The sequence below is a fragment of the Macaca thibetana genome, chromosome 13, assembly GCF_024542745.1.
Source record: "Macaca thibetana thibetana isolate TM-01 chromosome 13, ASM2454274v1, whole genome shotgun sequence".
In the NCBI taxonomy this organism is placed as follows: domain Eukaryota; kingdom Metazoa; phylum Chordata; class Mammalia; order Primates; family Cercopithecidae; genus Macaca; species Macaca thibetana.
The window spans coordinates 70,481,848-70,497,059 of NC_065590.1; the positions used below are offsets into that span (position 1 = coordinate 70,481,848).

General features: G+C 40.3%; 1 protein-coding gene across 3 annotated transcripts in view; it reads right to left on the minus strand.

The window, feature by feature from the left end:
* The window catches only part of VIT (vitrin), a 126,004-nt gene that overhangs the window by 62,189 nt on the left and 48,603 nt on the right, over positions 1 to 15,212 (minus strand). The window lies entirely within an intron of this gene.

A 15,212-nucleotide genomic window follows, 5' to 3' on the forward strand; every position in this document is an offset into this window, starting at 1 on the left:
TTTCTCATTGATGGGCATTTCGGCTGATTCCATGTTTTTGCTATTGTGAATACTGCTGCAATGAACATACACATGCATATATCTTTATAATAGTATTTATATAATCTATTAATAATATAGTATCTATATAATATATTTGTATTCCTTTGGGTATATACCCAGTAATGGGATTGCTGGGTCAAATGGTATTTCTGCCTCTAGGTCTTGCAGAATTGCCACACTGTTTTCCACAATGGTTGAACTAACATACCCTCTGTGAAAGCCAATTCTTATGCTTTCAGGATTGGGTGAGCTCGTTGGCTTGACATTGGTAGCTTGCAATTAACAAGCCAAGCCCATCTCCTCCCTGCATTAGAGAGCTCGTTGTTAAACATTTACCGGCATGCCACTGATTCAGACGGAAAATTCTAATTATTAAATAAATTTTTAAAAATGACCCAGTGCAGGCCAGGTGTGGCAGCTCACACCTGTAGTCCCAGCACTTTGGGAGGCCGAGGCAGGTGGATCACAAGGTCAAGAGATCAAGACCATCCTGGCTAACACGGTGAAACCCTGTCTCTACTAAAAACACCACCTCATCATTTGTATCACTCAGATGTAGGCACTTCATAGATACTCTCTGGAAAAGCAAATCCAGTTCCATTTCCTTGCATTCCTCAGGTGCCCTGCATGGTGCTGAGCATGGCCTTGATATTCACCTCCTCCCTGATTCCGGTGCCAGGGGACTGGGATAACTGAGGGTCAGTTCCTTGGCTCAGCAAGAAGGGATAGTTCGCCACTAGACCAGGTGTCGAATGGCTGCTGTTCTGCGGGTGGGCACTGGTCAGAGATCAGTGTGAAGAGTGTCCTGCGTGGAGCTGGTCTTTTCAATGTACCTTCTCAGAGAAATCTCTCCTCTCCCCTGCACTTGGCCCCGCTTTAAACATAAGAGTTAGTGTAGGATAATCCTGAGCCAAAATAGGATGCCTCAAATATGTTCATTATCCCTCTGGTTTGAAGGAATTAAGGGATTTTCTTGTACTAAGACTTCTGAGCATGATATAGAATATGAACATTAAACCCTTGAATGCAAATTAATCTGAGTTTCTAAACCAAAGTATACCGTCTCCAGTCTCCCACTTCTGACTGTTGGGACTCTGGCAGGACAATAGCTTTAGGTCCCCAATGTACTTTCTGCTCATGTTGTCTGTATCTTAAATCCTGCCTTCTGAAAACAGATTTGCACTGTTTGTGAAAAACAAAACGGATAGCTTCCAAAATTCCTATCTGTTTCCCCTTAAGACTTGTATTTATCCTCCCTATGAATAGTGGTAACTCTTTCCAAATAGATTTTCCACTTTATCAGTCACTGGTCCGGGAACTCACAGTGGCACTCAGTTGCTCAAGCAGCAAATCTTGTTTTTTGCAAAACAAGCAAATCAAGCTCTTCTCTTCTGCCCCTCTCCCCTCATTTATATTTTTCCCACCAAGTTCCTACACTCTAACCCAAATGCTGGAATTATAGAGCCTTGGTCCTATCAATGCCCTTCTTATTTTCTCCACAGGGCACATCCTTCCACTATAAAGCGTTTACCAACTTTCACTACTGTAAAGTCTACACCCTGCTTGAGTCCTCACTTTGTACACTAAGCAGTGCTGGGACTCCCCAGTTCTTACGTAAATATATCACCCGGGCTCCGGGCTGGAAGTAAGGAGGCATGAGTTTTAATCCTCAATGTGGACCTAACTAGGAATTTATTTATTTATTTTGAGACAGGGTCTCACTCTGTCACCCAGGCTGGAGTACAGTGGCACGATCTCAGCTCACTGCAACCTCCGCCTTCTGGGTTTAAGTGATTCTTGTGCCTCAGCCTCCTGACTAGCTGGGATTATAGGTGCCCACCACCACACCCGGCTGATTTTCATACTTTTAGTAGAGACAGGGTTTCACCATGTTGGCCAGGTTGGTCTTGAACTCCTGACCTCAGGTGATCTGCTCCCCTTGGCCTCCCAGAGTGTTGGGATTACAGGCATAAGGCACCTCACCTGGCTAAATTTTTTTGTATATAGTAGAGATGGGGTTTTGCCATATTGGCCAGGCTGGTCTTGAACTCCTGACCTTGGGTGATCAGCCCGCCTTGGCCTCCCAAAGTGCTGGGATTACAGGCATGAGCCACCATGCCTGGCCCTAACTAGGAATTTAATTAGCTTTTGGATGCCTCAGTTTCTTATATAACAAATGAGGATACTAACAACAGTCTCATAATGGTGAGATGCTGTTAGAAGGAGAGAATCATAGTGCAAAAGATTGCATATTATTTTATTATTATTTTTTTGAGACAGAGTCTCGTTCTGTCACCCAGGCTGGAGTGCAATAGCATGATCTTGGCTCACCACAACCTCTGCCTCCCAGGTTCAAGTGATTCTCCTGCCTCAGCCTCCCAAGTAGCTGGGATTACATGCGTGCACCACCATGCCCAGCTAATTTTTGTATTTTTAGTAGAGATGGGGTTTGACCATGTTGGCCAGGCTGGTCCTGAATTCTTGACCTCATGATCGGCCCATCTCAGCCTCCCAAAGTGCTGGGATTACAGGCATGAGCCACTGCACCCATTAATTTAAATTAAATTAAATACTTTAAATTAAATCAAATAATTTAAATTAAATTATTTAAATTAAATAACATTAAAATACATGTTATTTTAATGTCATCTTTGGTGAGGTCAAATTTACTCTTGTGGCTCTATACTGCCTCGGAAATATGGAAGTGCAACAGAGACCCAGCAAGCGCCAGAGGAAGCAAGAACAAATCATCTAGGATCAAAATTGAAAATACACAGGCAACCTTAAGACAGGCTCACCCTTTGCAGCAGATGTCACTTTCTACACAGACACTGGAGTGTGTACAAAGACACAGACTGGAGAGGGCTGATGGTGCTGTGAGCTGGAAGTATGTGTGGGAGGCATGCATGGGTGTGCAAACACTTGTGCGTGTAGATTTGTATAACTTTTCCCTTTTAGTATGAAATTGATTTCAGGGTGAAAGCAAAATATTTTTATTTCATAGTCTGAAGTTATGAAATAGCATTCAGTGATTTTTATTCCATAGTCTGGAGTTATGGAACAGCTTTTGGTGTCGTTTTTCTTTAATGTTTTACTACTTATCCTTAATAGAGCTTTTGTAGTCCCATTCCCATTGAAAAACCAGTTTGCTCCTCGCCTCTCTGCAGTAATGGGGAAAAGATTAGTATAGCCAGTGAAATCTACTAGTAACTTCTTAAACTTTATTTTGTGCATAGTTTTTGTCTTACTGCTCCTTCAAATTTCAGAGTCTCCTAACTAGAAACCTTGAAATAGAATGAATTTTATATATTTTCACTCCCTTGCAGAGGTACAACTGAACAATCAACCCACTTACGAGAAAATAAGAAAAGGAAAAAGATAGCAGAAGTCTGAATAATTCAGAAACTTTATCCAGCATCCAGTAGCCAAGTGCTGACTCCCGAGTCACATCTCAAAGCTGTCCTGGGCAGCAGTTAGGAGTACAGGTGCTGCAGTCAGCTGGACTTGGGTTTGAGTCCCCACTATGATACTTTTTAATAGCATGGCTTTAGAAAAGTGATTCAACCTATCTTCTTCTTTAAGATGTGCGTATGAGTACTAGAAACTGCATAGAGGAATTATTGTCAGGATTAAATAATAAAAAGAAGGTAAAGTGCTTGGCACATACATGCTAGTCTTAATTCCAAAGATATTAAGTAAGCATGCATTTATCTATGTTTTGACTATAAACTTAAGCAAGAGTGGTATGAGGATTCTGTTATGGTATCTTCATTTAGGTAGTGACTTAGTCCAAAGCATGCCATGACTCCTGTCTTCTGTGCTAGATCCCAGACGAACAGCTGACCAAGTGGTAATACCAGTCACCCTTCTCCACTTTCTCCGTCCTCATTTTTCTCCAATCCATCATCATAGCTGTGATATTTCTTCCTCCAAACTTTTGGGCCTTCCTTGGTAACATCTCCATAATTTCCTTGCTCAGCACATACGGGTGGAAAAAATGAGTTTATATCATCAAGAACTTCAGATTCCTTGTCATGAACATGAAAGAGTAAAATTCTCTTCCTATCCCCATCAAAGCATAAAGAGAAGTCAGTTGTCCTTTTTTATGGAGTGCTATGATGAAAGATGCAGGACCGTGCATGACTTCCAGGTCATCCCTCCACAGTAAGGTCAACAGAGAAAACACAGGATGCTCAGTTAAGTTTGTACATTTTTCAGGGAGGGGGACAAGATGACTGACTACACAGCTGGGAAGTGCTTCTCTCACAGAAAAACCAAATATCAAGTAAACCATCACACTCTGAACAGATGTTTTGAGAGAAAACACTGAAAGTCAACAGAGAGGCAATGCAGACACAGAGGTGAAAAAAAGAGGAAGCCAGCAATCTTGCACGAAGGTGCTGAGTGCCAGGACCAGCTCTTAGTCCTGAACAGGACCTGAGGAAGATGTGAGTGAAGAAGCTGTGGGGCAAGGAAGCTCAGCGAGATTCAGAAGAAAGTTGAAATCCAACCCAAGGAAGCCAATAAAACGATCCAAGACTTGAAAGACTACATAGCCATTTTAAGAAAGAACCAAACTGAACTTCTGGGATTGAAAAATTTACTACAGCAATTTCATGATACATTGGGAAGCATTAACAACAGAATAGACTAAGCTGAGGAAAGAATCTCCAAGCTTGAACACCAGTTCTTTGAATCAATGCAGTCAGACAAAAATAAAGAAAAAAGAATTGAAGAAATGAAGAAAACCTCTGAGAAATAAGGAATTACGTAAAGTGACCAACCAAATGAGGCTATGACTCCTTGGCCTTCCTGAGAGAGAAGGAGAGAGAGTAAGCAACTTAGAAAAGATATTTGAGGATATATAGTTCACGAAAATTCCCCCAATCTCACTGGAGAGGTCAACATGCAAATTCGAGAACTTCAGCAATCTCTGTGAGTGAGATACTATACAAGATGACCATTCTCAAGATAGATAGTCATCTGATTCTCCAAGATCAAAGTGAAAGAAAAAAGTCTTTTATTTTTATTTTTATTATACTTTAAGTTCTAGGGTACATGTGCACAACATGCAAGTTTGTTACATACGTATACATGTGCCATATTGGTATGCTGCACCGATTAACTTGTCATTTACATTAGGTATATCTCTTAATACTTTCCCTTCCCCCTCCCCCCACCCCACGACAGGCCCCGGTGTGTGATGTTCCCCTTCCTGTGTCCAGGTGATCTCATTGTTCAATTCCCATCTGTGAGTGAGAACATGCGGTGTTCGGTTTTTTGTCCTTGAGATAGTTTGCTGAAAAATGATGGTTTCCAGCTTCATCTATGTCCCTACAAAGGACACGAACTCATCCTTTTTTATGTCTGCATAGTATCTCCTGGTGTATATATGTCTCATTTGCTTATCCAGTCTATCATTGATGGACATTTGGGTTGGTTCCAAGTCTTTGCTACTGTGAATAGTGCTGCAGTAAACATACATGTACATGTGTCTTTATAGCAGCATGGTTTATAATCCTTTGGGTATATACCCAGTAATGGGATGGCTGGGCCAAATGGTATTTCTACTTCTAGATCCTTGAGGAATCGCCACACTGTCTTCCACAATAGTTTAACTAGTTTACAGTCCCACCAACAGTGTAAAAGTGTTCCTATTTCTCCACATCCTCTCCAGCACTTGTTTCCTGACTTTTTAATGATCGCCATTCTAACTGGTGTGAGATGGTATCTTATTGTGGTTTTGATTTGCATTTCTCTGATGGCCAGTGATGAGCATTTTTTCATGTGTCTGTTGGCTGCATAAATGTGTTCTTTTGAGAAGTGTCTGTTCATATCCTTCGCCCACTTTTGATGGGGTTGTTTTTTTTCTTGTAAATTTGTTTGAGTTCTTTGTAGGTTCTGGATATTAGCCCTTTGTCAGATGAGTATATTGCAAGAATTTTCTCTCATTCTGTAGGTTGCCTGTTCACTCCAATGGTAGTTTCTTTTGCTGTGCAGAAGCTCTTTAGTTTAATTAGATCCCATTTGTCAATTTTGGCTTTTGTTGCCATTGCTTTTGGTGTTTTAGACATGAAGTCCTTGCCCATGCCTATGTCCTGAATGGTATTGCCTAGGTTTTCTTCTAGGGTTTTTATGGCTTTAGGTCTAATATTTAAGTCTTTAATCCATCTTGAATTCATTTTTGTGTAAGGTGTAGGAAAGGGATCCAGTTTCAGCTTTCTATATATGGCTAGCCAGTTTTCCCAGTACCACTTATTAAACAGGAATCCTTTCCCCATTTCTTGTTTTTGTCAAAGATCAGATGGTTGTAGATGTGCGGTATTATTTCTGAGGGCTCTGTTCTGTTCCATTGGTCTATATCTCTGTTTTGGTACCAGTACCATGCTGTGTTGGTTACTGTAGCCTTGTAGCATAGGTTGAAGTCAGGTCACGTGATGCCTCCAGCTTTGTTCTTTTGGCTTAGGATTGACTTGGCAATGTGGGCTCTTTTTGGGTTCCATATGAACTTTAAAGTAGTTTTTTCCAATTCTGTGAAGAAAGTCATTGGTAGCTTGATGGGGATGGCATTGAATCTATAAATTACCTTGGGCAGTATGGCCATTTTCATGATATTGATTCCTCCTATCCATAAGCATGGAATGTTCTTCCATTTGTTTGTGTCCTCTTTTATTTCATTGAGCAGTAGTTTGTAGTTCTCCTTGAAGAGGTCCTTCACATCCCTTGTAAGTTGGATTCCTAGGTATTTTATTCTCTTTGAAGCAGTTGTGAATGGGAGTTCACTCATGATTTGATTCTCTGTTTGTCTGTTATTGGTGTATAAGCATGCTTGTGATTTTTGCACATTGATTTTGTATCCTTAGACTTTGCTGAAGTTGCTTATTAGCTTAAGAAGATTTGGGGCTGAGACAACAGGATTTTCTAAATATACAATAATGTCATCTGCAAACAGGGACAATTTGACTTCCTCTTTTCCTATTTGAATACCCTTTATTTCTTTCTCCTGCCTGATTGCCCTGACCAGAACTTCCAACACTGTGTTGAATAGGAGTGGTGAGAGAGCGCATCCCTGTCTTGTGCCAGTTTTCAAAGGGAATGCTTCCAGTTTTAGCCCATTCAGTATGATATTGGCTGTGGGTTTGTCATAAATAGGTCTTATTATTTTGAGATATGTCCCATCAATACCTAATTTATTGAGAGTTTTTAGCATGAAGGGCTGTTGAATTTTGTCAAAGACCTTTTCTGCATCTATTGAGATAATCATGTAGTTTTTGTCTTTGGTTCTGTTTATATGCTGGATTACGTTTGATGATTTGTGTATGTTGAACCAGGCTTGCATCCCAGGGATCAAGCCCACTTGATCATGTTGGATTAGCTTTTTGATGTGCTGCTGGATTCAGTTTGCCAGTATTTTATTAAGGATTTTTGCATTGATGTTCATCAGAGATATTGGTCTAAAATTCTTTTTTTGTGTGTGTGTCTCTGCCAGGCTTTGGTATCAGGATGATGCTGGCCTCATAAAATGAGTTAGGGAGGATTCCCTCTTTTTCTATTGATTGGAATAATTTCAGAGGAATGGTACCAGCTCCTCCTTGTACCTCAGGTAGAATTCGCCTGTGAATCCATCTGGTGCTGGACTTTTTTTGGTTGGTATGCTACTAATTATTGCCTCAATTTCAGAGCCTGTTACTGGTCTATTCAGGGATTCAACTTCTTCCTGGGTTAGTCTTGAGAACGTGTATGTGTCCAGGAATTTATCCATTTGTTCTAGGTTTTCTAGTTTATTTGCGTAGAGGTGTTTATAGTATTCTGTGATGGTAGTTTGTATTTCTGTGGGATTGGTAGTGATATCTCCTTTATCATTTTTTATTGCATCGATTTGATTCTTCTCTCTTTTCTTCTTTATTTGTCTTGCTAGCAGTCTATCAATTTTGTTGATCTTTTCAAAAAACCAACTCCTGGATTCATTGATGTTTTCAAGGTTTTTTTGTGTCTCTATCTCCTTCAGTTCTGCTCTGATCTTAGTTATTTCTTGCCTTCTGCTAGTTTTTGAAAGTATTTGCTCTTGCTTCTCTAGCTCTTTTAATTGTGATGTCAGGGTGTCAATTTTAGATCTTTCCTGATTTCTCTTGTGGGCATTTAGTGCTATAAATTTCCCTCTACCACTGCTTTAAATGTGTCCCAGAGATTCTGGTATGTTGTGTCTTTGTTCTCATTGGTTTCAAAGAATGTCTGTATTTCTGCCTTCATTTTGTTATGTACCCAGTAGTCATTCAGGAGCAGGTTGTTCAGTTTCCATGTAGTTGAGCGGTTTGGAGTGAGTTTCTTAATCCTGAGTTCTAGTTTGATTGCACTGTGGTCTGAGAGACAGTTTGTTATAATTTCTGTTCTTTTACATTTGCTGAGGAGTGCTTTACTTCCAACTATGTGGTCAATTTTGGAATAAGTGCGACGTGGTGCTGAGAAGAATGTCTATTCTGTTGATTTGGGGTAGAGAGTTCTGTAGATGTCTATTAGGTCCGCTTGGTGCAGAACTAAGTTTAATACCTGGATATCCTTGTTAACTTTCTGTCTCATTGATCTGTCTAATGTTGACAGTGGGGTGTTAATGTCTCCCATTATTATTGTGTGGGAGTCTAAGTCTCTTTGTAGGTCTCTAAGGACTTGCTTTATGAATCTGGGTGCTCCTGTATTAGGTGCATATATATTTAGGATCGTTAGCTCTTCTTGTTTAATTGATCCCTTTACCATTATGTAATGGCCTTCTTTGTCTCTTTTGATCTTTGATGGTTTAAAGTCTGTTTTATCAGAAACTAGGATTGCAACTCCTGCTTTTTTTTGGTGTCCACTTGCTTGGTAGATCTTCCTCCATCCCTTTATTTTGAGCCTATGTGTGTCTCTGCACGTGAGATGGGTCTCCTGAATACAGCACACTGATGGGTCTTGACTCTTTATCCAATTTGCCAGCCTGTGTCTCTTAATTGGAGCATTTAGCCCATTTACATTTAAGGTTAATATTGTTATGTGTGAATTTGATCCTGATATTATGATGTTAGCTGGTTAGTTTGCTCATTAGTTGATGCAGTTTCTTCCTAGCATTGATGATCTTTACAATTTGGCATGTTTTTGCAATGGCTGGTACCCGTTGTTCCTTTCCACATTCAGTGCTTCCTTCAGGAGCTCTTGTATGGCAGGCCTGGTGGTGACAAAATCTCTCAGCATTTGCTTGTCTATAAAGGATTTTATTTCTCCTTCACTTATGATGCTTAGTTTGGCAGGATATGAAATTCTGGGTTGAAAATTCTTTTCTTTAAGAATGTTGAATATTGGCCCCCATTCTCTTCTGGCTTGTAGAGTTTCTATCAAGAGATCCATTGTTAGTCTGATGGGCTTCCCTTATGGGTAATCCGACCTTTCTCTCTGGCTGCCCTTAACATTTTTTCCTTCATTTCAACTTTGGTGAATCTGACAATTATGTGTCTTGGAGTTGTTTTTCTCGAGGAGTATCTTTGTGGAGTTCTCTGTATTTCATGAATTTGAATGTGGCCTGCCTTGCTAGGTTGGGGAAGTTCTCCTGGATAATATCCTGCAGAGTGTTTTCCAACTTGTTTCCATTCTCCCCGTCACTTTCAGGTACACCAATCAGACATAGATTTGGTCTTTTCACATAGTCCCATATTTCTTGGAGGCTTTGTTCATTTCTTTTCACTCTTTTTTCTCTAAACTTCTCTTCTCGCTTCATTTCATTTGTTTGATCTTCAATCACTGATAACCTTTCTTCCAGTTGATCGAATCAGCTACTGAAGTTTGTGTTTTTGTCACATAGTTATCGTGCCATGGTTTTCAGCTCCATCAGGTCATTTAAGGACTTCTCTACACTGGTTATTCTAGTTAGCCATTCATCTAATCTTTTTTCAAAGTGTTTAGCTTCTTTGTGATGGGTTTGAACTTCCTCCTTTAGCTAGGAGAAGTTTGATCATCTGAAGCCTTCTTCTTTCAATTCATCAAAGTTATTCTCCATCCAGCTTTGTTCTGTTGCTGGTGGGGAGCTGCATTCCTTTGGAGAGGGAGAGGCGCTCTGACTTTTAGAATTTTCAGCTTTTCTGCTCTGTTTTTTCTCCATCTTTGTGGTTTTATCTACCTTTGGTCTTTGATGATGGTGATGTACAGATGGGGTTTTGGTGTGGATGTCCTTTCTGTTTGTTAGTTTTCCTCCTAACAGTCAGGACTCTCAGCTGCAGGTCTGTTGGAGTTTGCTGGAGGTCCACTCCATACCCTGTTTGCCTGGGTATCAGCAGTGGAGGCTGCAGAACAGCGAATATTGCTAAATGGCAAATGTTGCTGCCTGATCGTTCCTCTGGAAGCTTCGTCTCAGAGGGGTACCTGGCCATGTGAGGTGTCAGTCTCCCCCTACTGGGGAGTGCCTCCCAGTTAGGCTACTTGGGGGTTAGGGACCCATTTGAGGAGGCAGTCTGTCTGTTCTCAGATCTAAAACTCTGTGCTGGGAGAACCACTACTCTCTTCAAAGCTGTCAGACAGGGACATTTAAGTCTGCAGAGGTTTCTGCTGCCTTTCATTAGGCTATCCCCTGCCCCCAGAGATGGAGTCTACAGAGTGAGGCAGGCCTCCTTGAGCTGTGTTGGGCTCCACCCAGTTCGAGCTTCCTGGCCGCTTTGTTTACCTACTCAAGCCTCAGCAATGGCGGGTGCCCCTCCCCCAGCCTCACTGCCACCTTGAAGTTCGATCTCAGATTGTTGTGCTAGCAATGAGCAAGGCTCCGTGGGGATGGGACCCTCTGAGCCAGGCATGGGATATAATCTCCTGGTGTGCCATTTGCTAAGACCATTGGAAAAGTACAGTATTAGAGTGGGAGTGACCCCATTTTCCAGCTGCCCTCTGTCACAGTTTTTCTTGGCTAGGAAAGGGAATTCCCTGACTCTTATGCTTCCTGGGTGAGGCAATGCCTCACCCTGCTTTGGCTCACTCTTGGTGGGCTGCACTCACTGTCCACCCACTGTCCAACAAGCCCCAGTGAGATGAATCTTGTACCTCAGTTGGAAATGCAGAAATCACCCATCTTCTGCATTGCTCACGCTGGGAGCTGTAGACTGGAGCTGTTCCTATTTGGCCATCTTGGAACCAAAAAAAGTCTTAAAGGTAATCAAAGGGTCAGATCACTGACAAAGGGAGCCCCATTAGGCTAAGAGTGGACTTCTCAGCACAAGGTTTACAAGCCAGAAGAGATTGGGAGCCTATTCTCAGCATCCTTAAAGAAAATAAATTCCAATAAAAAATTTCATATTCTGCCAAACTAAGCTTCATAAGCAAAGGAGAAATAAAACACTTTTCAGATAAGCAAATGCTAAGGGAATTCATTGCCACTAGACGAGCCTTGCAAGAGGTCCTTAAGGGAGTTCTAAACATGGAAATGAAAGAACAATACCTGCCACCACAAAAACACACATAAGTTCATAGCTCAGAGACCCTATAAAGCAACTACACAATCAAGTCTACAAAACAACCAGCTGACAACATTATGACCAGTCAAAACCTCATCTATCAATATTAACCTTGAATGTAAATGGTCTAAATGCCCCACTTAAAAAGCACAGTGTGGCAAGTTGGATTAAGAAACAAGATCCCACCATCTGCTGTCTTCAAGAGACCATCTCACACATAATAACACCCAGAGGCTCAAAGTAAAAGGATGAAGAAAGATCTACAGAGGTCACTATTCTTATATCAAATGTTAAACCAACAACAGTAAACAGACAAAGAAGGGTATTACATAATGATAGAGAGTTCAATTCAACAAGAAAACTATCATAAATATATACACACCCAACATTGGAGCACCCAGATTCATAAAACAAGTACTTCTAGACCCATGGAAAGACTTAGACAGCCACACAATAATAGTAGGGGACTTCAACACCCCACTGACAGAGTTAGATCATTGAGGCAGAAAACTGACAAAGAAATTCTGGACTTAAACTCAACACTTGATCAATTGGCTCTAATAGACATCTACAGAATACTCCACCCAACAACTACAGATATACATTCTTCTCATCTGCACGTGCGATATACTCTATGATTGACCACATGTTTAGCTATAAAGCAAGTCTCAATAAATTAAAAAAATTTGAAATTATACCAATCATACTCTTGGAACACAGTGCAATAAAAATAAAATCAATACCAAGAAGATCTCTCAAAGCCACACAATTACATGGAAATTAAACAACCTACTCCTGAATGACTTTTGGGCAAACAATAAAATTAAAGCAGAAATAAAAATATTACTGAAATTAATGAAAATATAGACATACATACCAAAACTTCTGGGATGCAGTGAAAACATTGTTGAGTGGAAAATTTATAGTACAAAAGGCCTACATAAAGAAGTTCTAAATACCTTATATTAACAATCTAATATTGGCCAGGCGAGGTGGCTCACACCTGTAATCCCAGCACTTTGGGAGGCTGAGGCGGGCGGATCACGAGGTCAGGAGATCGAGACCATCCTGGTGAACATGGTGAAACCCCGTCTCTACTAAAAATACAAAAAAAAATTAGCTGGGCGTGGTTGCGGGCGCCTGTAGTCCCAGCTACTCGGGAGGCTGAGGCCAGAGAATGGCGTGAACCCGGGAGGCGGAGCTTGCAGTGAGCCGAGATCGCGCCACTGCACTCCAGCCTGGGCGACAGAGCGAGACTCCGTCTCAAAAACAAAAAAACAAAAAAAGAAACAACAACAAAAAAATCTAATATCACATCTTAGAGGAAATAGAAAAATAAGAACACACTAACCCAGGAGAAAAGAAATAACTAAAATTAGAGCAGAACTAGGAAGAAATTGAAACCCTGAACAGCCCACTAACAAGTTCTGAAATTGAATTAATAAAAAACCTAGTATCCAGAAAAAGCCCTGGACCAGATAGATTCACAGCCAAATGCTACCAGAAGTACAAAGAGCTGGTACCAATGCTACTGAAACTATTCCAAAATATCAAGGAGTAAGAAATCCTCCCTAACTCATTTTAAGAAGCCAACATCATCCTGATACCAAAACCCAGTTGAGACGTGTGAAAAAAGTAAAAGTACAGACCAATATCTCTGAAGAACATAGATGCAAAAAATCCTCAACAGAATACTAGCAAACCAAATCCAGCAGCACATCAAAAAGCTAATTCACTGCAACCAAGTAGGCTTTATTCCTGGGATGGAAGGTTGGTTCAACATATGCAAATCAATAAAAATGATTTACCATATAAACAGAGTTAAAAACAAAAACCATATGATCATCTCAATAGACACAGAAAAAGCTTTTGATAAGATCCAACATCCTTTCATGATAAAAACTCCCAACTGGCTGGGCATTATAGGAATGTGACCTCAAAATAATAAGAGCCATCTATGACAAATCCACATCCAACATCATATTGAATGGGCAAAAGCTGGAAGCACTCCCTTGGAGAACTGGAACAAGACAAGGATGCTCACCCTCACCACTCCTATTTCAGATAGTACTAGAAGTCCTAGCCAAAGCACCCAGGCAAGAGAAATAAATAAAAGGCATTTAAATAGGAAAACAAGAAGTCAAACTATCTCTCTTCACTGACGATATGACTCTATACCTAGAAAACCCTGAAGACTCCACCAAAAGGCTCCTTAAGCTGATAAATGATTTCAGTAAAGTTTCAGGATACAAAACCAATGTACAAAAATCAGTAGCATTTCTGTATACAATAATGTTCAAGCTGAGAGCCAAATCAGAACCCAGTCCCATTTACAGTAGCCACAAGAAGAAGAAAATGCTTAGGAATACATATAACTAAGGAAGGTGAACGATCTCTACAAGGAGAACTATGAAATGCTCCTGGAAGAAGTCAGAGATGACATGAACAAATGGAAAAATATCCCATGCTCATAGAGTGGAAGAATCAATATTGCTAAAATGACTATACTGCCCAAAGCAATGTACAGATTCAACACTACTTTTATCAAACTACCAATGTACTTTTTCACAGAATTAGAAAAAACTATTCTAAAATTCATATGGAACCCAAAAATAGCCTGAAGAGCCAAAACAATTCTAAGCAAAAAGAAAAAAGCTGGAGGTATCCCATTATCAGATTTAATACTACAAGGCTACAGCAACCAAAACAATGTGGTATTAGTACAAAAACCAGACACATAGACAACGGAAAAGAACAGACAACTCAGGAATAAAGCCATACACCTGCAACTATCTGATTGTCCTCAAAGTTGACACAAATAAGCAACAGGGAAAGGATTCCCTAGTCAATAAATGGTGTTGGGGATAACTGGCTGTCCATATGCAGAAGAATGAGACTGAACCCCTCCCTATCACCATATACAAAAATTAACTCAAGATGCATTAAAGACTTACATGTAATACTTCAAACTATAAAAATCCTGGAAGAAAACCTAGGAAATACCCTTCTCAACATTGGTCTTGGCAAAGAATTTGTGCCTAAGTCCTCAAAAGCAATTGCAACAAAAACAAAAATTGATGAGTGGGATCTAATTAAACTAAAGAGCTTTGCACAGCAAAAGAACTTATCAGTGGAGTAAACAGAAAACCTATAGAAAGAGAGAAAATATTTGCAAACTATGCATCCAACAAAGGTCTAATATCCAGAATCTATAAGGGACTTAAGCAATCGAACAAGCTAAAAACAACCACATTAAAAAGTGGGCAAAGGACACGAACAGACACTTCTCAAAAGAAAACATACAAGCAGCCAACAAACATATTAAAAAATACTCATCATCACTAATCATCAGAGAAATGCAAATCAAAACTACAATGAGATACCATCTTACACCAGTCAGAATGGCTTTTGTTAAAAAGCCAAGAAATAATAGATATTGGTGGGCTGCAGAGAAAAGGGAATGCTTATACATTGTTGGTGGGAATATAAATTAGTTCAGCCAATGTGGAGAGCAGTTTGGAGATTTCTTAAAGAACTAATGAACAACCATTTGACCCAGCAATCCCATTGCTGACTATATATACCCATTGCTAGGTATATACCAAAAGGAAAATAAATCCTTCTACCAAAAAGACATATGCACCAGTATGTTCATTGCAGCACTATTCACAATAGCAAAGACATGGAACGAACTGAGGTGCCTATCAGTGG